Source organism: Ictidomys tridecemlineatus, chromosome X (genome assembly GCF_052094955.1).
Source record: "Ictidomys tridecemlineatus isolate mIctTri1 chromosome X, mIctTri1.hap1, whole genome shotgun sequence".
In the NCBI taxonomy this organism is placed as follows: domain Eukaryota; kingdom Metazoa; phylum Chordata; class Mammalia; order Rodentia; family Sciuridae; genus Ictidomys; species Ictidomys tridecemlineatus.
In genome coordinates, this window is record NC_135493.1 from 111,594,101 (window position 1) to 111,618,492 (window position 24,392).

Sequence of the window (24,392 nt, forward strand, 5' to 3'; positions counted from 1 at the left end):
AAAAAATAAATATTTAAAAAGTTCTAGAAACCCACTACCAATTATCCAATTATTTTTATTTTACAGAGAAGGAAACAAACTCTATCCTAAAAAGCATTTTTTCACAAGGTGTTTTAGCTTTTAGTCATTGTGACCAAAATACCTAATAAGAACAACTTAAAGGAGGAAACATTTATTTGAAGTTCATGGTCTCAGAGGTCTCAGTCCATAGACAGCCAGTCCATTGCTCTGGGCCCAACATGAGGCAGCACATCATGATAGGGAAGGGCCCAAAAGAGGAAAGCTGCTCAAGTCACAGCAAGATCAGGAAGCAGAGAAGGGTGGTTCAGGGAAGGTGTACCTCTCCAGGGCATACCTCCAGTGACCCTCCTCCTCCAGTCATGCCCCACCTGCCTAAAGTTACCATTGCAATCAGCCCATTCAAACTAAGATGAACTGATTAGGTTACAGCTCTCATAATCATTTTACCTATGAATTCTTCTGCATTGACAGGAGTTTTGAGAGGACATCTCACATACAAACCACAACACAAGGTCATATAACTAGTTGTCAGCAGAAAATAACAAATAAATAGATCAATTTACATCATCATATAAATAATTATTACATTGTTATGTCATAAAATCATATAATTATTAGGTGATAAAGTTATTATATAGGAGGATATATAAAAATATCATCATTTATTTCTCTCTTCCCCTAAAAGTCTTTCTCCCTCTATCTCTCGGCATCAGAACTTCATCCATATTCTGTTTGATATTGTGTCCTCTATTGCCACTGACTTCTTGCACCCCCAGGCCCCATTGTGCTTCCTGCCATTCTTCTATGCAGGTCTGCTCAGAACCCCCTGTCTGTGCAACTGCTCCTAGCAGAGCTAGGAGGACAGGAGGGAGGGTTGGTGAAAAGGGGCCAATGATGCCTGCTCAAATGTACATCATCAAATGGAGGTTGACTTGGCCATGTTTTCACCTTCAGACAATTCATCTCAAGCATATTATCTGCTTTTCTAAAAGCCCAGTAAACTATTTTTCTTAACCATTGAAGGAAAAAAAAATAAAAAGGTCCTTTGTACAAAGGTCTTTTGTTTTTTTTTTTTTGTTTGTTTGTTTGGTACTGGTCATTGAACTCAGGAGCACTCAACCACTGAGCCCCAGCCCTATTTTGTATTTTATTTAGAGTCAGGGTCTCACTGAATTGCTTAGCTCCTCACCATTGCTGAGGCTGGCTTTGAATTCTCGATCCTCCTATCTTAGCCTCCCTAGCTGCTGGGATTACAGGCATGTGCCACATGCCTGGCTATATATAAGGTCTTATACAGTCAAAATGTTGGGAGTTTGTGTTCATCTGTGCTTATGTTGTCAAAGAGTGATGATGATAATAACCGCTAGAATTTTTGAAAGCTTTGTGCCAGGCACGAATAAATTCCATTGACATATAACATAGTCTCTCAGGATTACCCCAATAGTATATATTTATTGGTTGGGGATAAAGGAACAGTTTTGAAGGCAGAGAACAGAATTGGACCACATCAGAACTTATATTACAACCTTAGCCTAACTGAAGTCATAAACATTTTTGTGGATATCCAGGGCTTCTTAATCGTGTGCCAGGGTACCCCAAGGTATGATAGAAAATGTATGGAACCACCATGGGATATTTTAAATTTTCTTGGAAAATTCTGTTGCCTATGTCAGATACCATGTAAACTACTAGCTTGAGATAATTTAATTTTATCATTATATTGCAACATCCCTTTTTATGATATATTGCTGTGGCAAAAAGCAATTACTTCATAAAAATAAATGTGAAGTAAGAAATGAGGGTGAGAGTGACCAATCTGATTCCAAAGGTAGAGAAGCTGTTCAGTGCCCAGTAGACACTAAGTTATTAGAATATAAGCACTTATGTTGTTTTGGACCTAGCTACTTCATAAATAAAACTGTTAGGTAATTGTTTGGGTCTGTGAAAACAAAAATCACTAAGAAAACTATCCAAGCTGATGCCTCCCCTCTACAATTAAATTCAAATAATGAAAGTAATGAGCCTCCCACAAGTCTTAAGGATTATATCTCTGATCCAAACTGTCTTAGTGCCTTCAGATCACCTTTTCAGCAGTATTCAAGCAGTGGTATGCTCAGTGACTTTGCTAATTGGCCTTTATTTTCTTTCAGCAGTGTTTTTCTCCCAAGAGTCAAACTCAATGCCTAAGAGCACCAGAGCTAACACTTTCAGATTCTTTCAGCTTCCATAGTTGCATCCCTTCTCCTGCTTGAGAGCCAAACTTTTTGAAACAAGAGCAGAAGCACAATTTCTGTTCCAAGGAATTATGGAAATGGATTCTGTATCTGGCCCTTATTCTAGTATTTCAAACAACCAGAATTTAAAATTATTGTATTAATTAATGGCTTAATGCAATGTCCAGGCAAGTTTTAAAGGGATAAATTCCTGGTGATGAAAAACTTCGTTCGTTAATTTTGTCTAAAGATGAGAAGAAAAAAATAGAAGCAGAAAACATTGAAAGAGATGAGACTGATTCATTTTAAGCTTCCCATCAAGTAGAACAAGTAATAAACTCCTTTAGCAATGGGCAGAGAACTTGCTAACTTATAGAACCACGAATGGTAGAGATGAAAGGAGTCTTACAGAGTTCCCACAGTGCTTTTGATTTTGTTGTTGTTGTCGTTGTTGTTGTCATTGTTGTTGTTTTGGTTTGGTTTTGGTTTTATTTTTTTTTCAAATGAGGAAATTGACATTGAAGGGATACTAATGAAGCATGATGATATAAAAGAAACATTATTTTAGCATCAGAGAAACATAAGTAGAAGGGTATTTGTGTATGTGAGTAGAATTAGCTTATTTATACTTTTATTTTAATGTCCTTGAAGCAATCCTCCACAAAGGACTTGTTACACACACTATTGCACACATGCACAAACACACACTAATAAAGAAAAGAAAAACCCTGTTGTAACCTCCAGTCTCTCAACTAGTCTCCTGTTCTTCAGCCTTGCTGCCCTAGAAAACCATAAACCAAGAGGATTCCAATTCTCCTTTTAGTCCTATGTTTAGGGACCCAAATGCTGATTAAGAATATCTCAGAAAATTGTGGGTTTGTACCATCAAAAGACTTCTGGTTGGGGGCTGGAAATGTAGATCACTTGGTAGAGGACTTGCCTTGCATGCACAAATCCCTGGGTTTAATCTCCAGCACTGCCAAAAAAAAAAAATATGGTTTCCAACACAGCTGGGCTAGAGTAGCCATTTAGCTATTCTTTTCCTTGACTCTGTTCAAAGTCCCTGGTGATGGCTGATTAAAGAGCTCTTAAGAACAGGGAGATCTAAAGTTCATTTTGAAGTGTTTGTGCTGCTGTAGTATTATGACAAGAGTTCTTTTCTTATTGGGATGTGTACATGAGTGTGTGTGCATGCACACAAGTATCTATAACAGAGTGAAAAATTCCCTGTGACAAATTGGTTGGGGACATTAAAACATAAAAATAAACTCCTCTATTATGTTTCTCTCAAGTGATATCCTCAGGGCTTTCCTTTTCTTCACCAAGACTTTTAGTAAAAGAACCTATATATTTTTACTTCCCCTTCTTTTCTCCTATCCACTCCTCAGCTTATTGAATTTGACATTAACCCCTCCTCTCCACTTCACTGTAACTTCTCTTACACCATCAAAGTATTTAAATTCCTAATGTTCTATCCCCAACCTATTTTAAATTATGGAGGTATTTAATTTTTTTTAAAGCTCCTTCCTTCTTGAAATTTCCACTCCTTTTTACATTACCATGCCAGTATTCTATTTTTCTTTTTCCCTTGCCTTGACTCCTCTTTCATAATCTCTGTAACAGACTTTCCTTCTTCCACTGGAACTTTAAATATTAATACTCCCTGGAGTTTCTAGAAACCATGGTGATTCATGGCTCTTTTTTTTTAACATATTGCTGGAGAGATCTTTAGAAATCATAGATCTGATTGTATTCCTTTTTTACTTAAAAGCCATCAATCTTTTCCTAGGATGAATTCCCAACTCCTTGGGAACACCAAGGAGTTCAAGAGTATTTATCATCTGTTTCCCACTTATCTCTCCTGCTTTGTCGCTCATCAATCCACAAGCCGCATTCAGCAACATTCTGCTATAGTTGCACAGAATTACTTACAGTTCTTCAAATGTGCCTTGCTCTCTCATTTCACGCTCTGCTTATTCTGATGAGGAATCCTTTCCTTACACTGCTACCTAGCTCAGATGTTATCTTGCTTGGAGGGCTTTCCAATTCCCACCCCAGAGTTAGGTGCTACACCTGAGTGAACCTGATGTTTATCTCTATCATAGCACTTATTTTATTCTATTGGAATTGTAAATTTATATACTTATCAGCTACAAGAGACTGAATTCTTTACTGGGAGGAATTATCTTTTATAATCTCTCCATCCCCAGTACCTGGTTTAGTCAGGATAAGATATGTTATGCTGTAGTATAAAATAAACACCCAAATCTCAATGGTTTAATGCAGCAAAGATTAATTTCTCACTGTCATGGAGTCTAATACAGGACAAAAGACTTTACCTGGCAATTTCTCCACACACTAGAGGAATCTTCCATCTTTTCACTCCAACATTCCAATACATAATTGGACCCCAAGATACCCTGACTTTTACATGCTTCAGAGTAGAAATTTCATACATCACTTCATTCACAACCCACTGGCCAAAAATAGTTTCATGTCCCAAATTTAGAGCACATAGGTTATTTGTTGAATACTAACAACTTAGTCACTGGTTTTAAATCACTAAATCCTAATAAGAAAGGTAGAAAGTTATGGTTTGATTCTCTTAACAATGATAAAATTCCTTTTGATGCACTTTTTTTAAAAAAAGGAGCTTTGTGAATTACTTGAGAATTTTAAAATGAAAGAAATACCCATCTTAAAGTTCTTAAAACATCTCTCCAACCATTAGATTTCAGCTTCAGCTTTTTATCTTGGTTTCCATTTAAAACTGTGGGTGGTGAAAAGAATAAATAAATGTCACCATCCAAAAACATGTATCTGTATAACTGGCTTCTGAAATGTAAATAAGTATAATCTGTAACCCCTTGTCATCAGCAGCCATGGTCAGCAAACACCATGGAGACACCTCTGCTTTAGTGCTCCTCCCATAGCCAATGTGATGACCATCACTACTCATTAGCCCTACATATACTCCTGTGCCGCAGTCTGGCTGGGCACAATTCAGGAGCCACTTGTCAAAAGAAACGAACTTTATTTTTAGAACACACACACCACACCACACAGCTCTTCAGGAAAACCTTCAGAGCCCAACTGCCACCATCTGCTTCCCATAAGCCTCTCAACCTCCCCCACTCCTGCTCTTGAGGCTGATTGGCTGGGTAGACTGGGCAGAGCCAAAAAAAGTCCCCCAATGAGCAGTTCCATGGTTTGAAAGGGCGGGGAAACAGCCCAATGAGCATCACCACAGGGGAGCCAATCAGTTGGCAGCTAGAAGTTTGCTGGGGCCGCTGTGAGCCAATCATCAGCTGGCAGCTGAAAGTATGCTGGCAGCTGGAAGTTTGCTGGCAGCTGGAAGTTTGCTGGGGCCCCTTTCGGCTGTGGCTCTCAACACTCCTGTCATTTAGTCTTCATATCACAGCCAATCATTCTAAACAGACAAGATCAAATCAGTCCTAAAACAGAGGAACAAAAAACCATTTCCAATAATCCTATAAAACCAGCAGGAAAAATAATAAAACATACCAAACTTTTCTATTTAATCTATTAACCCCTTCATTTTCTTCTGAAATCCATCTGTATCCCCAATTTTTATTATCCTTCCAAGTAAACATCAGGAATAATAAAAATTCCCCCAATGGCATTTGCCTCATAATGAAGAACTTCCAGAAAGCCAGAGTGACAGTGGTGGTACTACTGGGAGAAGAAATGTTATTATCATACAAAATAGAATTATCACAAAATTCCATAAAGAGAATATTATAGACTACAAAGAGAATATTATAGACTCATAAAAATACATCAAAAATATTTAATCATCATCAACATATATACATGTAAGCATAGACCCTCATGGTATATGTAAAAATAACTAGTAGAATCAAATCAATAATTCTACTTAGAATTTTTTGTGGTTCAACTAAAAAATGAGCACAGATATTATCCAATTAATAAGCTCAAAAACTACACATACACACACACACACACACACACACACACACACACACACATATACACACATAGTTGGACAATGGTGAATAGCCAAGAACCTAAACCAATATTTGGCTAAAACCTGAATTGATTCATTATAGGATGAACTTTTGGAACGCAAGGATTATATCTTAAAATGTTTTAAATGAAATATAATTAGTATTCTACTTTTATTATTAAAAATTCATAGTCTAATATTAGATCTTTGAAATAATAATTTCTTAGCCTTATTATTTACTATATCTCTCCTGCAGTCACTTTTATGCACATTTGTGAGATGAAATACTCATTCAATGTATTAATTTCTTATAGTTGCTATAACAAAGTAACACATACCAAGTGGTTTAAAACAACAAAAAATTATTTTCTCAGAATTTCCAGAGGCTAGAAGTCTGAAATCAAAATATGTATGGGGTTCATGCTTCCTCTGAAGGCTTTAAGGAAGAATTCTCCTTTGCCTCTGTTCCAGCTCCTGGTGATTGCTGGCAATCCTTGGTATTCATTGGCTTATATTAGGTTACTCCAATCCCTGCCTCCATCTTCATGTGGCTGCCTTTCCTCTGTGGATGCCTTCACAGGCCTCTTATAAGAACACCAGTTATTGGGCTACTGTAACCTAGTATGACTCTTCTTAACTAATTACATATGCAAAGAACCTATTTCCAAATTAAGTATATTCTGAGGCTCTGGATGGACATGAACTTTTAGGGTGACACTATTTAATCCAGTAGATTTAGTTATAGTCAATTTTAGTGGAGAAGCAAAGTGATTTTGGGCTAGTTCATCTTGTACAGAACATTGTTGTTGATGATGTCACCCCAAGATCTTGAGATTTCCTTCCTAATAACAACTGAATTAGAGAAAGAATTATCCCATTTTCAACTCTTTTGTTCTACCTTGTATTTTTCTTTAAAATTTTATAAACAGTTTAGCTCAAAAATCTATAATATTTTTCCTAAAGTTATCTTATTAGTGTACTTACTTTATATATTTCACTATACTTCATATATTTTTATATACTTCACTATTTATTAAATGTTTAAAAGGTATTAATAATTGGTTTTGTGTGTAAGATAACTAGCTTTCATAATCTCAATTATTATCACAGCAATTGGTTTTTTCAATATTAAATATATAATTATATCCCAACTGACTGTTAAAATTGCAATGTATAAAGTATGTAAGTAGATTTTTTTCCCTCCAAGTTCCTGTCATTATTTGACCTGTATTTTAAGGGAACAAATTAAAAATAAACCCAAATGATGTACCAAATTTTTATTATAGGTATTATTGTGCTGATTAGATGTGATGAGAACCCATGTAATCAGAAATCATTTATCTCAAAATTCAGTGCTGATAGAAATGATGGTTACACAGTGTTTTAGTCAGCTTTTTTATTGCTGTGAACAAGACACCTGACAAGAACAACTTGAAGGAGGAAAAGTTTATTTGGGGACCACAGTTTCAAAGGTCTTAGTGCATAGATGGCCAACTCCATTGCTCTGGGCCCTAGGTGAGGCAGAATATCATGGAGGAAGAGCCCATGGAGGAAAGATGCTCTGCTCAGCTTATTGCAGGGTCAGGAAGGAGAGGGAGGGAGGGAGGGAGGGAGGGAGAGGGAGGGAGGGAGGGACGGACGGAGGGAGAGAGAGAGAGAGAGAGAGAGAGAGAGAGAGAGAGAGAGGGGGATGGAGGGAGGGGAGGGAGAGAAAGAGAGGGAGGGAAGGAAGGAAGGAAGGAAGGAAGGAAGGAAGGAAGGAAGGAAGGAAGGAAGGAAGGAAGGAAGGAAGGAAGGAAGGAAGGAAGGAAGGAAGGAAGGAAGGAAGGAAGAAAGGAAAGAAAAAATGAGAATAAAGGGCCACAAGGAAGAATAACAACTCCAGGGCTGTTCAGGGCCCAACCCCCTCCAATCATGCCCTACTTGCCTGCAGTTACCACGCAGCCAGTCCATTCAAACTAAGTTACCAATTAGGTCACAAATCTCATAATCCAATCATTCCACCTCAGAATATTCCTGCAATAACACAGGAGCTTTTTGAGGACACCTCAAATCCAAACCATAATAGACATTCTACTATTTGGGCTTCACAAAGACTGAGACCAAAGCTGAAATTGACTGTAGGATTTTGACAGAAGGTGAACTTTGGCTCACATGCAGCACTTATTTAACTTTATAGTAAGCAGAAAATACACATCCTTTTTTTCACACGTAGAAGAAAATTTTACCATTTTCTAGGCCAAAGGGAAATTTTAATACATTCCAAAGAATCAATATCTTACATTCCACTTTCTCTAATCATGAAACTAGAAAATGAGTTATCAATAACAAAAGATTGTTTTGATAGATTCCATATGTCTGGTACTGAAAAAGAATATTTTTAAATGATATCTGAATTAAGAAATCATGAGAAATCAGGAAATACTAAGTGACAACATTAAAATCACTACAGAATAAAACATGTGGTATACAGCTAAAGTGAATTATAGATGTAGTTATGGCTATGGTTTACACACACATATATACACACGAAGAATGTTAGAAATGAAGAAATCAATTTGAAAATTAAAAGGCACATTGTAAAAATCAAAATTGATGGAAGAGAGGAAAAAGATTAATAAAAAACTAACCCTTTGAGAAAAATTAATACATCAAAACTATGCCAAGATTTAGAGGGAGGGAGGGAGAAGTGAGAAAGGAAAGAAGAAAGGGAGTGAGGAGGGAGGCAAAAACAAGGTGGAAAGGGGAAGTAACCATAAACATTCGTGCCATTTGGGTTCTGCTTAAATCTTGCCAAAAGGAGACACTCATACCAAATAGAAAGTAGGAAGAAGATTAAAAGAACATTCAACTGCTAGGGGAGCTTCCACACCATCAGTAGCAACAGCAAGCAAGCAGTAGTGGATTCCTGCAATAGTCTATTTGGTTCCTGTGATGGCAATTGCAGCAGCACATGACTGCAATTGTGACTCTGGATACTTGAGCACTTCTGAAATAAAGCTGGGGCTTCCAGTGATGACAATGGCAGAAACAGGCTCCTAGAAGAGTAGCAGCTGGCAGATAACAGGGGCTCTGGAAATGGCTACATGTCAGTGCTGGAACACAGAAGTGAAGGTGTCAAAGAGCACTGGTTCATTGGCTATTCCACTTTTCCCCTTTCCATGATCCTTCCAAACTCTTATAACTTGATTCTCTGTATTAATCCCTCTCTGTTGCCCTATTTGGAGTGGTTTCTGTTTTCCTGACCTGCTATTAACTAATACCAAAGATGAACCCTCTAGAGCAGATATACATCAACATTTATCTTCCTGCAGCCACTTTTGTTAGGATTTTCAAGGTGATGATATGGGGAAGAATTGAAATGAGACTGAAGATGACATCATTTTAGAAAATAAAATTACCCTAAAATGTCCATTTTGTGTGGCCACTTTAGACATGCTAATAGCTGACCCCAGTTGCTATGATGCACCTTGTAAAATCTGACAGTTTTCTTCAAACCAAAAGGTTCTCTGTTTGCTTGCACTGAATGCCCAACTACTGATACATACTGATACCAGTAGAGTCATAGTTATTTTCAAACTTACTTGTATATTGTTAACTGTATACACTTTGAAATTGTTAACTTTTATATATTCATTCATTCAGCAATAATGTTTTTCATATCTACTTCTGTATTTCTCATTTTTAAATGAGAAACTTATTTCATTTTTTCTTCATTTATATTTACAAAGGAGTGGTCTGGTTTTCATTGGATTGCTGTTAAACTTTTTATGATTTGTTCTGCTTACTTTGTATCTATGAATATAACTTTATCAAGAACCTTATAAATGTTAACATGTATTAAATTTTAGTATTTCTAAAGTTCATAACTTTATTTTGAGAGCATTTTTGATCTAAACATTTTGAGGGAAAGTTATTAATCACTCTTTGGCCTTGTTCATCCTTTATAATGGTACTAACTTTTAAACTTTTATTATATAATACTTAGAAGATGTTACCTAGACAATTTCATTAGTTTTTTTTTTTTTTTTTTTTTTTTTTGTGTGTGTGTGTGTGTGTGTGTGTGGTGTTGCGGATTGAACCCAGGGCCTTGTACATGCAAGGCAAGCACTCTTCCAGCTGAGCTTTATCCCCAGCCCCTATAGTTGTTTTGTGATAAGCATTTAGTCAGTTTTTGTAAATGCATCATGGACATTTTTTTTTGATACTGGAGATTGAAACCAGGGCCACTGAGCCACTCCCTAGTCTCTTTTTTTTAAAGTATTGTATGATTTTTTAATACTTTTATTTTATTTTTATGTGGTGCTAAGGATCAAATCCAGTGCCTCACATATGCTAGGCTAGAGCTCTACCACTGAACCCCAGCCTCAGCCTTCCCTAGTCCCTTTTTAACCTTTATTTTGAGACAAGATCACTCTAAGTTGCTGAGGCTGACTTTGAACTTGCTTATATTAGCCTCGCCAGCCACTGGGGATTACAGGCATGTGCCACCATGCCCAGTTCCCATGGATATGTAATAAGGAAAACAACATTGTGTCAGATAGTATCTGTTATCTTTGTAGGAAATAAAGTAAAAAAAAAAAAACCTCTTTAATAAAGCCTAATCTTGGTTATATTACTGAAATTTTGTACCTTTTTGGCCTACTTTACCATACATACATTGGTAAAAGAGTATCAATGGATTATGTTCTATGAACTACCTTTATATTTACTAAAGATATTTTTACTTCTATATGTTGATGCTGTTATTCAGTACCTAAATGTTTTGTGACTATTATATCTTCATTATGGATTGTATCCTTTATCAATATTAAGTCATCCTCTGCCTCTAAGGAAAGCCCCCCCCCATACCAATTCTGTACTGATATAGTATCCTGGTTCTTTATGATAAAATTTAGGCCATTTACCTTATGAAGACATGACTATTTAGAAGAGTGTGTCACGAAACATCTGAGGTAAACCCACTCATTTTGTGTGATCAGGACTTCAATGACTGTAGAAGCTGAACATATAGGACAGTCAGATAATCAAAGCAATATCCAAAGGGGTCATTTGAGCAAGTTCAAGTTCAAGATTTAGAAATAGGAAACCTTACAAGTTAAATCAGATGGGAGAGTCACTGTATGAAGGAATCCAGGTAATGAGGAATGATTAAGGCTGTAACCAAGAACTAATACAAATAAATGCGGAGTAGAGTGACTGGCTCAGAGGAGGCATCAAATAAATATTTGTTGAGTGGTTGAATTAATATATGAACATTTCATAGATGACAGGATTCCAACTGTTGAGTCAGAGTAAGATTGAAGGCTTCAGTATAGCACCTATATTCTCTAGAATTCAGGATATGGATCAAGAAAAAGTACTTGACGCTAGAGCAGAGTACTTGAAACTTCAAAGTGAAAAATGATCAGAATACAGATTCCTGGCCTACTTGCTGAGTCCTGGACAGGGGTCCAAGAATCCACATTTTTTGTTTGTTTGTTTGTTTGTTTGTTTGTTTGTTATGACACTGGGATTTGAATCCAGGAACACAACCACTGAACTACACTGTAGCCCTTTTTCTTTTTTATTTTGAGACAGGATCTTGCTATGTTGCTGAACCTGGCTTTGAACTTGGAATCCTCCTACCTCAGCCTCAGAAGTTACTGAGATTGCAGGTGTACACTATCACACTTGACTAGCATTTTAAGTGTATATCCCAGGTGATACTGATTCAGGATATCACAGATTTCCCATTTTCTAAACATTAGCCTAAAGGCAGAGACAGACCTCAAAACAGGATGACAGGTTAGAACCAGAGCAACCAAAACTGGTTTCCCATAGGACTAGTCCAGCAGGTGGGCAGACACAGCCAGCTAATGGTACTGCATACTAGATGGATGAGGTTGCTAACCAAGAGTCTTAGAGGAGAAAGAAAACTAAGAAAACACAAACCAAATATTCTTCTTTTACTCAAGCCTTCACTGCCTGCTCCAGACCATGTCATCTCTGACTCACTGGACAATAAGCCAAGAAATGTGAATCCTCATCTAAGCTGTATCATTGCAATGGTGCAGGCTTCAGCTGCTTTATGTATAAAAAGAGGAGCTCAGATTATGTTGTCCAAATTCTTCTGGCACTGTGACTTTCAAAATCGAAAAGGTTGAGTTCAAATTCTAGCTTAATCCTTTACTGACCATATAACCTCATGCAAGTTACTACATTTCTCTGAAGTAGTTTTCTGGGAAAGATAATATCTCTTGGGAGGTGGGAGGTACCAGGGACTGAGCTCAGGGGCACTCAACCACTGAGCCACGTCCTCAGGCCTATTTTGTTATTTTTATTTAGAGACAGGTTTAGCTCCTTGCTGTGCCTGGCTTTGAACTCATGATCCTCTTGTCTCAGCCTCCTATGGGTTTAGAGGTGTGCTTCACCACACCTGGCTGAAAGATAATATCTTACTCCATAGAAGATATCCAATTCTTGAATTGCCTCCCAAAGATTCAATGTTTTAAAAAACTAGTACTTTATATAACAATGATTTCTACTTATTTTGATATGTTTTTATCAGTAATATAATTTTATTTTGTTATTAAACTTTCATTGCTTATATTTATCTCCTCTAGTAGACTAGATTTCTTGAGAGTAGATTTTATGAGGCACTTTTACTTTATTTAGGGTAACTAAACATCACAATTTGCCTGGGGCAGAGGAAGGTCTCCCAGATGGGATTTTCAGTGCTAAGTCCCAGGTAAGCCAGATATGTTGTTCACCCTGCTTCACCTCTGCCTTCATATTTAATTAAATGACTAGTAAATATAAAGTGAAAGAATGATTTTTTTATTCCTCACCTCAATTTGAATCACTGACTTCAGCTTATCATTACTTAAATAGGACAACATATTATAGGGAAGTGTAATTAATAACAGTAATAATCAAGTTACAGCTATTTTCTATGAAAGAAACATTCCATTTTTTCTATAATATATTTGCTTTATTTTACTAAAAGGGTAATCTTTGTGGTGACAGATTGCTAATAGAAAATGGTATTCTCAGTCATACAGCCCGAATGATTGTTTGCTCCTCAAGTTCAGGGATTATGTTAATTGTTTGCAAACTATATAAAGCATACTGTTAAAGACAAAGCCCCAAAGCAACATAAGAATGAATTCTGAAAAAGAAGTGTGAATTATTGTGACTTTTTTGCATAATGTAGACTTCTGAATTCCTTCTCTCTTAAGTACTTTTTTTGTCCTCCAAGAATACATTTCTTAAATTTTTAAAACTGGTTAGGCAATTTGGGATTCCTCTGGGATTTTGATGCCAAAGCTCCACTGACATTTTGAGGAGTTAATGGTTATAATTACTTTGCCTGTAGCAATATCACTGCCTTTAAAATAAAAGCCTTGGGACTTTTTTAATGTATTAGATTATATTCTACTCAAAAGGACAGGATTTATTATACAGAAAAATGCACTAAGAGTACACTGATCTTTCTTCCCAAAGTCTTTATTTTTCTAACATGAATTTTAAAACTGTTATCACAGATTTATGAAAAATTTTATTCTTCTCATCCTTCATTTAAAAAAAATTCAAGATTCCACTGGTATGTTAACTTTTAATTTTTATTTCTTTTTTTCAATGAGTCACTATTCTTTGTGGTATAAAACTCTTACCCTTGCTCTTGGCACCTATGAATATGCAACAATGAAACCTACTATTCTGTATAATTAATATGTACCACCAGGCACAGTGGTGCATGCCTATAATTCCAGCTACTTGAGAGGCTGAGGCAGGAGGATCTTGCATTCAAAGCCAGCCTCAACAACTTAGTGAGACCCTAAGCAACTTGATCTCAAAATAAAAAATCGAAAGAGCTAGGGATGTGGCTCAGTAGTTAAGTGCCCTAGATTCAATCCCCAGTATCCCCCCATAAATAATATGGACCAATAATTTTTTTGAGAAGATGATACTTAGTATACTGGGTCACAGCAGAGGAATATCAGCAGAAAGACCCAGTATTTCATCCCAGTGCCAAATGACATTGTAGAGTGGACACTAAGACTGCTTCACAGAAGTGAGGCCCAAAATTGTGGAAATGTGACCCTTACAATCAAACTGCCCTCACAAAACAGAGAAGCATAATTGAATGTCCAGAAAGGGGTAATCATGAATAAAAATGGCACATCCTATGAGTATTTAGGTACTTGAATATACAGAGTTGGTCTTGGGAATGAGTTGAATAGTGACTGACATATGGGATGATGTAAAATTTCCAGAAAAAGAAAAAAACAGGAAAGAACAAAGACAAATATTATATGACCATTTTTGATTGGAAGCAACACTTGTTCCAGGTCCTAGAGTAAGTTGGTCAAAACAAAAAGATAAGAGCCCAGATCTCCTGATATATATTCCAACCCTCTTACCATTACAGCACAGTGCCAAAGATTCTTCTATTAGCATTCCTTTCCTATAGAAAAGACTACTAATAAAATACAAGAATTCCTGAGAAGTATGTAAATCAAACTGAGTATTAGTTATTACAGGAAATTATATATAGGGAGTCAAGAGCTTCCTGCAAATTCCTTTGTCAATTCCTTTTTCTAATTACTGAACTGGGTAGTTTTGATGATGGAGAAAGTGGGTTTAAGGGCAGAGCTAGGGGCCTCCCAGGGATAAGACTCAGAGAATAAAGCTCTATGAGTCAAGGAACTTTTGTGTGTGAGGGCTGAGGACTGAACCCAGGGCCTCACACAGTTTAGTCAGGCACTCTACCACAGAGCTGCATCCCCAGCCCTGAGTCAGGGCATTCTAAACATCTTCCCTGTCCTGAGAGGAGATGTTACTATAATAGTCACAGTAACTGAATCTTTCCCATAGTTTCATCCAAGATCAGCCCTGAGCCTTACTCAGCAGAAAACGAACAAACAAAAGAACTATGAGAAAATGGGAAGCAGCCAGAGATAGCAGCCACAGAGGCTTCCTTTAGGTGAGGTTAGCCACTAGAGGAGACTGAAACTACCTCTGGTGGAGAAGGCATCTATACTTCATCTCTAAGACTAGTATGATTAGTACCCTGAGCTCATTCCTCCCACTCTGTAACCATAGGATTGTTCCTTCCCAAGTACTTTTCCTCATTCTTCCATTCTTCCAACACTTTTCTTTTCTACTAGTGGGCGCTTCTTTCCCTGCCACATGTACATGCACATACATACACATATTCACTCACACATACATGCACTGTCCCCTAAAACTAACACATATGAAGGGCCTAGTATGTCCCAACTGCTCTGTGAGATGCATCATGTACACATAACTTCATCATCACAAGACTCAGAGGCTACTGTGCCAGAAAGCATTGAACAGATGTAGAAACTGAGACTCAGAGAAGGTATAAATTTCCCCCCAGGTCACAGAGCTAATCATTGGCAGAACTAGGATATGTATCCAAGACTATTAACTGCAAAATTGGTTTTCTTCCTTGCACAATGCACTGACACTATTAGGATCCTCATTTAAAAAAAAAAGTCCTTATTTTACCAAGACTCTGTTAAATATAAAGTACATTATTAAGTCCCAATGGATAAAGATCTTCATTCAACAATACTCATTTCATACCAGAGAAGTGGCTTTGTATAGTAGAAAGAAGGTTAGTCTGGGAGAATGAAATTCAAAGCTGTGGTCTCAGCTGGTAAATTTCAAAAGCCTTTTAAGCTCTCTGTGGCTCTAATTATTATCAGAAATATTATAATGACAATATTTTCATAATAGGACATAAGTGAAAGTAAAAAGCTTTGTAAATTGTACAGATAATATGAAAGGAAACATAATAAAAGTAAAATAAGGGCAATAACCCAAATTTCCATCAGCTGTTGAGTGGATAAACAAACTGTGGTACAACCAATACAATTAGATAATGCTAAGCAATTCAAAGGAACTGATATGTACAACAAAGATGAATCTCAAATGCATTATGCTAAGTGAAAGAAGCCAGACTCTAAAGGCTACATCCTGTATGATTCCATTTATATGACAGTCTGGAAAAAGCAAAACTGTTGAGATAGAAAGCAAATCAGTGGTTGTCAAGAACAGGAGGTAGGGGAAGGGGTTGAATACAAAAAGGCATGAGGGTGAATACAAATGTGGTAATAGAAATATTCTATATCTCCATTGCAATAGTGGTTAATGACTACATGCATTTGTCAAAATAGGTAGGACTGTACATATAAAGAGGGTGAATTATACCTCAGTGAACCAGAGTGAAAAAAAGTTTAAAAAGGATGCCAGACATTTAACTCAAATTAGTTATACAATTCTGATCATTATTACTTTGAGGAGCCATTTGCATCCTGATTCACAAGATGCTTTAGTTCCTTTGGAACAAATGTTTGCTTTAAGTTAGACAGCATCTTCGTGATCATGAATGATTAATAGGGTCTCCGGCTCAAAGATTTCTGCAAATCCTTTGCTATGAGCCATGTTCCCGGTCAGCTTCTTTTTAAAGCAATCTCCATTTGGCAAGGGTTATACCTTTACTTGAAGCTATGAAAGTGTTCTGAGCAGAACCGCTTTCCAAATGCAGAATGCAGTCAGCCAACCAGCACCTCCTGGCTCCTTATAATATGGGAAGACCCTACCTTGTTATCTCCCAAAGAGAATATTCAAGAGCTCAGCCACAATTACCTGACTCTAGAGTCTGGCTTGCCCTTTCTTAATGCTAAGCAGGCTGCTGCTGAATCAGAAGAAAGCCTATAGAGGCTTTTCTATTTGAAATGGCAAAAAATTTCCAGGGTAAGCATTCAGCTGACATTAGCAGGGCTTCCCATCTCAAAATCAATTTGCAACATTTCAGTTTTGAAAGGTAAAGGCCAAAGGAATAAGAGCTTGGTTTTTGACAACAGAACTATATTACCTTTCTGATCTAAAGTAAATTTATAAAAAAAAAATAACCCAAACATACTGATTGAGGATTTCCATTGTGTGTATGTGTTAACTTGGGAAAATTATTTCAATATTTTCTACATAGCTTGCAAATATTTATTTTTAAAATCGTGACAATGACAATAATGGAAGCTATGGATTTGAAATCCAGAACCATCAGACGTTATTAAATGAAATAGTTGGCATTTTTATTAGATTTCTAATCTGTTCTTTTTCAGCACAGTAAAGAAATGAAGCAGTTAGATCTTATAATATTTATAAGGAAGACTCAATCTTAAACCCTTGAGTCTTCTGATTAGCAACTATAACAATCTTGAACCTGAAGAAAAAATTCCTTTTACTTTCTTAATCCTTTTTTAATATCTTAAAAATACACAGAATCTGCATTGACCAGTTTTTTTTTTGCATGTTAATTTTATGTGTTGAGGGAGCCCCATTTCTTTAGTGGAGAGAATTCCCCTTTCATTCCTGTGGAATGCTTTTCAAATAATTTTGCTAATTCCCCCAGCCACATTCCATGCAATTGGCAATCTCAGAAATGCAAAGCTTCCATCAGAGCCTTTGCCAGGCACACAGGCAGCTTTAAGATTCAACCAAGCATTGAGACAGTGTTCCCACTTTGGAGAAATGACTGATTGGATGGATTAAATGTGCTTCCGAAGTGATTTCCAAACAGCTATAAAAAAAAACGGAGGCTAATTAAATATAGTCATTGAAGAGCAGTACTTAACTCGTCAAGCTCCTCCTGTATTATGCATTCTTCTCAAAGAATCCATGTGCTCTGGAATTTTTTACAAAAGGGTAGAAATGAAAAAGAGTGTAATGTAAGTGTTCAGTGATAAAGCAAAGGTTTAGCAACTATAGGCAGCAACCAAAAGGAATGTTATGTGGTTATTTTAAATAACCATTAGGAATACTTTAGGAATATATAGAGATATTCTTATAATACATTAAAGGCAAAAGAAGATTGTTAGGTAGTATGTACATTACAATTAAAATACTGTAAAATGTATGTTTGTGAACAACTGGAATCTGATAAAATACACAGAAATTGTAATTCATCTGCTTAAATATGAGTGAGTTTTGTGGGGGTTTTTCTTCAGTGCTATAATTATATCTTTTTTTAAAATTTAAAGAATATTTAAATCTGTACTGTTCTTACTGGAGATAGAAATATGAATCGTGAGTTTGTGTGAGGCATTCTGATCACCATGAATTCAATTCAAGCTGCAGTGTTGCCTAGCAACTGGATAACTTTTCTGCAGTGAAATACCCTAGTAGTAGCAACCTATGAAGTGTCTCCTGAGGAATTCCCTACCTAAGGTGCATCCTATACTCTTATTACCTTGTCATCATATTCTACCGCTTTGGGGGAATTTCATAATCTAATCATGTGAAGATATTATAATTTAGAGGGCTGCATTTTAAAATCGCATCCTTAGATATTTGCCTCTGCCTGGAAGCAGGAGAATGGAGTATAGGGCTTTTCTAGATTTCCTCCAGTCTGTAATATTCCCTAGATAAGAATAATAAGGAAGGAAAATGGTGAGAGCTTTGATTTATAAACTTTTGTGGATAGTAGCTTGACATAACTCCAATTGAATGTAATGTTTCCCTTTTTATTATTAAGTTTCTTTTTTGAAATATAATGAAAACATTGACCTACTATAAAATTGATTTTTTAAATTATACAATTCAGTAGATTTTAGTATACTTACAGAGTTGTGCCACCATCACCATAATCAATTTTAGAATATTTTCATCAATTCAAAATGAAACCCCATATCCATTAGCATTCGCTCTTTATTTCTTCCAATAACCTCCCAGCCAAGTAACCACCTATCTACTCTATCTATATGTAGAAATGCCTAATCTGGAAACTTGATACAATTTTTGGTCCTTTGTGTCTAGCTTCTTTCACCTAGAATGTTTTCAAAGTTCATCTATGTTGTAGCATGTATCAGTACTTCATTCCTTTTCATGGTCAAACAGTATTACATTATAAATATAATACCACATTTGTGTTTATCAAACATCCATGGACATTTGCACTGCTTCCACTTATGCCTATTATAAATAATGCTGCTATGAAAATTTATTCACAAGGTTTTGTATGAACAGACATTTTCATTTCTCCTGAAAATATACCTAGAAGTAGAATTTCTGGATCATTGAGTAACTTAGCTCTATGATTAACACTTTGAGAAAATGTCAAACTGTTTTCCAGTTTTGTACCATTTTATAGTCCTACCAAGGGTGCATGAGGGTTCCAATTTCCCCACATCTCACCAACACTTGCTCTAGACTGTCTTTTTTTAATATGGCCATCCCAGTGAGTGTGAAGTGTTATTCTCATGGTTTTAATTTGTGTTTCCCTGATGACTAGTGATGTTGAGCATCTTGTTATATACTTAATGACCATTTCTATATCTTCTTAGGAGAAACATCTGTTCAAATTCTTTGCCCATTTCTAAATTGGGTTATTTATCTTTCTATTTTTGAGTTGCTTTTTCTCTCTTTATTTTTTTCTCTTGGATTCATTGTGGAGATACGTTGACATCAAGGCTTTCACAGGCCCCAAAACACTCAGCCCAAGACAGTTACCACCAGTTAGGAAGGAAGAAGGAAGGGCAGTCACTATACATCAGTGTCAAAGAATGGAAACACAGAATGCCCCAGGGGATGCTCCCTCTGAATACACTCAGTTCTGTCTGCTATCCTCGCATCACCCCTGAAATCAGAATCCTGCTGCTCTCTCTCCACAGAGCACAATGCCTGCTCTTGCTCTTAAACAGCACTGAGGTATAGGGTAGAAACTCTCTACTATAAGAAGTAAAGAATAGCTATTAACACCTCCCACTATCCCCTCCCCACAACCATGGTCAGGTTCTATGCCTCTATGCCTATGATATTACAACTATTAACTTACTATGTACAACACAGAAGTACAACCACTGGCAAAAAAAATGAATGCAAAAGTCTCCTTTCTTAATTTAAGTAACAGTGGATTGGAACAGGGTGCCTATAGTTTCTAATCCTGCTTGGAAGTTTCCAATATGTCACAATCTTGTTTAACATGTATTTAACACTTATTGCTCTAAGAATTTTACAAATATTAATGAATTAAATTTCACAACAATTTTGTGAAATAGGTATTATTATTATTATTATTATTATTATTATTATTATTATTATTTTCACTTTACAGATGAAGAATCTAAGGTATAGAGGTAAACTAGCCTGTTCAAGGCCAATAGCTCTTAAATGGTGAAGTCAGATTCTTACTACCACTGGCCCACTGGCTCCGGTGGTTCTGTACCAATTCTACTTTGGTTTTTTGTTTGTTTGGGTTTTTTTTTTTTTTTGGTACCAGGGATTAGACTCAGGGGCACTCAACCACTGAGCCATATCCCCAGCCCCATTTTGTATTTTATTTAGAAACAGGGTCTCACTGAGTTCCTTAGTGCCTTGCTGTTGCTGAGGCTGGCTTTGAACTCGTGATCCTCTTGCCTCAGCCTCCAGAGCTGCTGGGATTACAGGTGTGCACCACTGTGCCTGGCTCCAATTTCAGTATATGCCCATTACTGCATTGTGGGGCAGAGGGCATAATGATAAGCCTATTTCATGCAAAAGGCATCTCTTCTTAATAAGTCAGTTCAAAAAAGTCACCCAAAACATGTTTGGGGGTTTGTTTGTTTTTCAGTTTTTATTTTTGTTTTTGTTTTTTGGTAAATCAGATCATATTAAACGCAACTTGTTTGAAGTGTTAAGGGAATCCTGCCATGAATCCATTCCCCAAATAAAGAATATTGTGATAACGCAATGTTGAATTTCTCTTCCATATTTTAGCACTTGTTTTCCTTAAGGCAGGTCACCCATTTATTGTTGACAAAGTAGTAGACCCTACCCAGTTTTACACTTGGCCTGCATTCTCAAAATGTTGAGTGGCATTGAATGAATCAATGAATTAATTAATGTGCAGTGTACAAGGTTGCAGGCTACTTGCCTGAAGCAGGCCTCTTTCAGAGAAAGAATCCATTCAGGCCTACAACTCAAGGACACTGTCCTTGTTCTACCCCCAACTCCAGAGGACTGCTAAGCTTCCCTCACATCCTTGTTATCCAAGGGCTTCACCAAAATAGAAACTTTCAGGTCATTTGTACTCAATATTTTCAACTCCAATTGTAAGCGCTCCTTTCCCTAGTACAACCTCCCACTGCTCCCTGTCCTTCCCAAACCTCTCCCCCATTATCATAGCAAAGGAACTCCCCTTCATCTCCTACTGTCTTCTTTCTTCAACCTACCCTCAGGGGACATGTCTGCTCTTAGACGCTCTTTATTGGAGGCTGACCATCTTCCTCCTCTTGCTCTTCCCAAACCTCTCCTCCTTCACCTTCCTACAAAAATGGCAGAAATCATGAGAACATTTTTCCAACCCACAGTTACTGACATGTCATCTGTCCATAACACCCCTTACTCCTTGCATTGCATTTACTCAATACCTTTCTCAATTTTTCTATCCCATCCTTCATTTAATTTAGACTTCATCCCTGGTCACAGTTTTTTCTGTCTACCTACCCCAAGTCTTATCTGTGTTCTACATTACCTCAGAGTCCCAGAGTTCAAACACCAAATTTCCAGTCCTCCCAGTTCCCATGTTTTCTTCTCCAAGCACCTTCTCCATGTTAACCAAATGATCAGTTAATTGCTGTGGACACACCATACACTACCCTGTGCATCAACACCATCAAGAACGATGTATTCTTTCTCTTTCTCTCTCTTCCTAAATTCAAACTCTCTGAAAAAGAAAAATCTTGACCTTTCTGTTCTCATCATCTTCAGTTGCCCCCACTACATTATATTTTTCTTCCATTATTATCCACTTCTATTTTGATTCAACTCCACTATTTATTTCCCTTCTTGTTATCAATTCAGCCACTCTTGGCAATATCATTACCTTTATTCCGTCTACTACAATCCATCTATCCTACTCTTTCCTCTGTATCCTTTCAACACACTTTGTATCAACCTTCCAGCCTCCAATCTTGTTCTCCAACCCAGCCATAGTGAGGGGTTTTTTTTAAATGTAAATCTAGCCCCGATACTCCCAAGATTAAATGCTCCAGTTAAAAGTCTCCAATGATGTCTTATCATTTTCAGGATAAAGTCCAAATCCTTCATATGGCTTTAGAGTCCTTCCTAATTGGCTTCTTCTTATATCTGCAGACCATACCACAGCCCCCCAATACACAACTTTCTATACTGTAACTGGGTTTCAACAATGTGCCATTCTCCCTTTGCCTGAAATTCTATTTCCTTCTCTCCTTTTACCTGAATAACTATCATTCTCATATCTTAGTTGTTTCTTCCTCCAGAAAGCCTTTCTTGACCATCTTGTATGTTTCCCCTGCCAAATCAAAACTGTACTCACCATATCCTGTACAACAGGCTTAATGAGATCAAGGATTATGTCTGGTTCATCATTGTATTCTAGCACAATTTTTGGCACAGGTCAGTTCCTCAAAAAAAAAAAATACATGAATGAGTTCCTGAATGAAGGAAGAGCTTCACCTTAAGGGATATGATTTAAATCACAGTGCTTCTCAATTACAGGATTAGCATCAACTTTTCTCTACTATCATCTAGGACCACTTCAAAAACTAGTATTCATATTCCACCAACCCCTACTATAAGTACCAAGTTTGCGATTGTTCTGAAAATTTTTTTTGGTTATAGAAACATACCCATATTTAGAAGGGTCAGGGAATTAATGCCTCTCTGAGGGCAATCTTCAACTAAGGAAAAGAGGAAGTTCGTAGACAGATGTCCTGGCTTTCCTCTCCCTTGGGTAAAATAATTTTGATACATGTTTTGTACAGTGTCCTAAAGGTGTCCAGCAAGATCAAGCCCAGTTTTCTCACAGCAGTAAACTGCTTATTAATGCACCTTGTATTGTTTTTTCTCTGCTCATATCCTTATTGATTTTTACAAGGATTATCCCCTACATAAACTGTTGCACTAATATTCTTTTCAGAATCTGCTTCTGAGAGAATCCAAACTTAGACATTCATGTATTTTCTTGATGTAGTCTTCAACTCCAGTTTATCAAACTGCAAGCATAGAAATACCCTATGTCTCATTGTGTGAAATTGGGATAGCTACTACATCTAAAACTCTCCATCTATGGCCATAATCATCTATCCTTCCATTTCTCCTACTCTTTTTTTTTCAGTTGTCAGTGGACCTTTATATGCGGTGCTGAGAATCGAACCCAGTGCCTCATACATGCTCTAGGCAAGTGCTCTACCACTGAGCTATGACCCCAGCCCCTCTCCTACTCTTTAATGAAAACTAAATCAGCATTTTTCTATGATCATCATACTGTTAATAATAAGTATAAAATTAATAAAATATTTGCTATGTGCTAGAAGCTATTCTAAGTCATTAACTAGATTAATTCAGGAATCCTATGCCTTTTTTTCATCCCTATGCTTCTATTATGTCAATGTATCCTGAATTTATTTAACTATTTAGTGAGTGCATTTCTAGGGCTCTGGAAAACAGAATGATAGGATAAACCTTGGATCTGTAATTCAGAATAGTGTTTTCTCAAGACAGCCTAGGGTAGCACAGTTAAGGTCAACATGAGACTCATGGCCCAAAGGAGCCAAGACTAGAATGAAAAAGCAATTTCATTCAATTCAAAAACCACAGGAACACACCTATAGGTGAATATGCTGGATTTACTACTTATTGCAGTACAAGGGAGCACTTACCTAAGGAACCATGATGCATCACAGTAAGAGGATGTTAGCAAAAATCTGAAAATGAAGGTTGTAGTAGATAACTTTGGAAAGAGTTTAAGGAAGAAGTATTTTACTCTAAATTGGATACTGTTAGGAGGCAGGGGTAGTTGAATAGATCTCTTCATAAAACCTACATAGAAGGAGAGAAGACTAGAACAAAGCTAAATCTATGGTTAGTAAAGAAATAATAGTTATTCATATTAGCTGATATATATTGTACCATTTCTTGTGGATTGGACAATGATTATATTTTGTATGTGTTCAAATGTGGTTATTAAGTTGTTTTGGTTTTGTCTTGATTCACTGTCCTCACCTGTGAGTGCCTGGGCAGATCAGCAATACTAAGGACTAGATGATGGTGCTGGGCCAGCTCCCAGAACATGTACATCCTACATGTACACAAATCTTTAAAGTCATAGATATATATACCCATACAAACACACA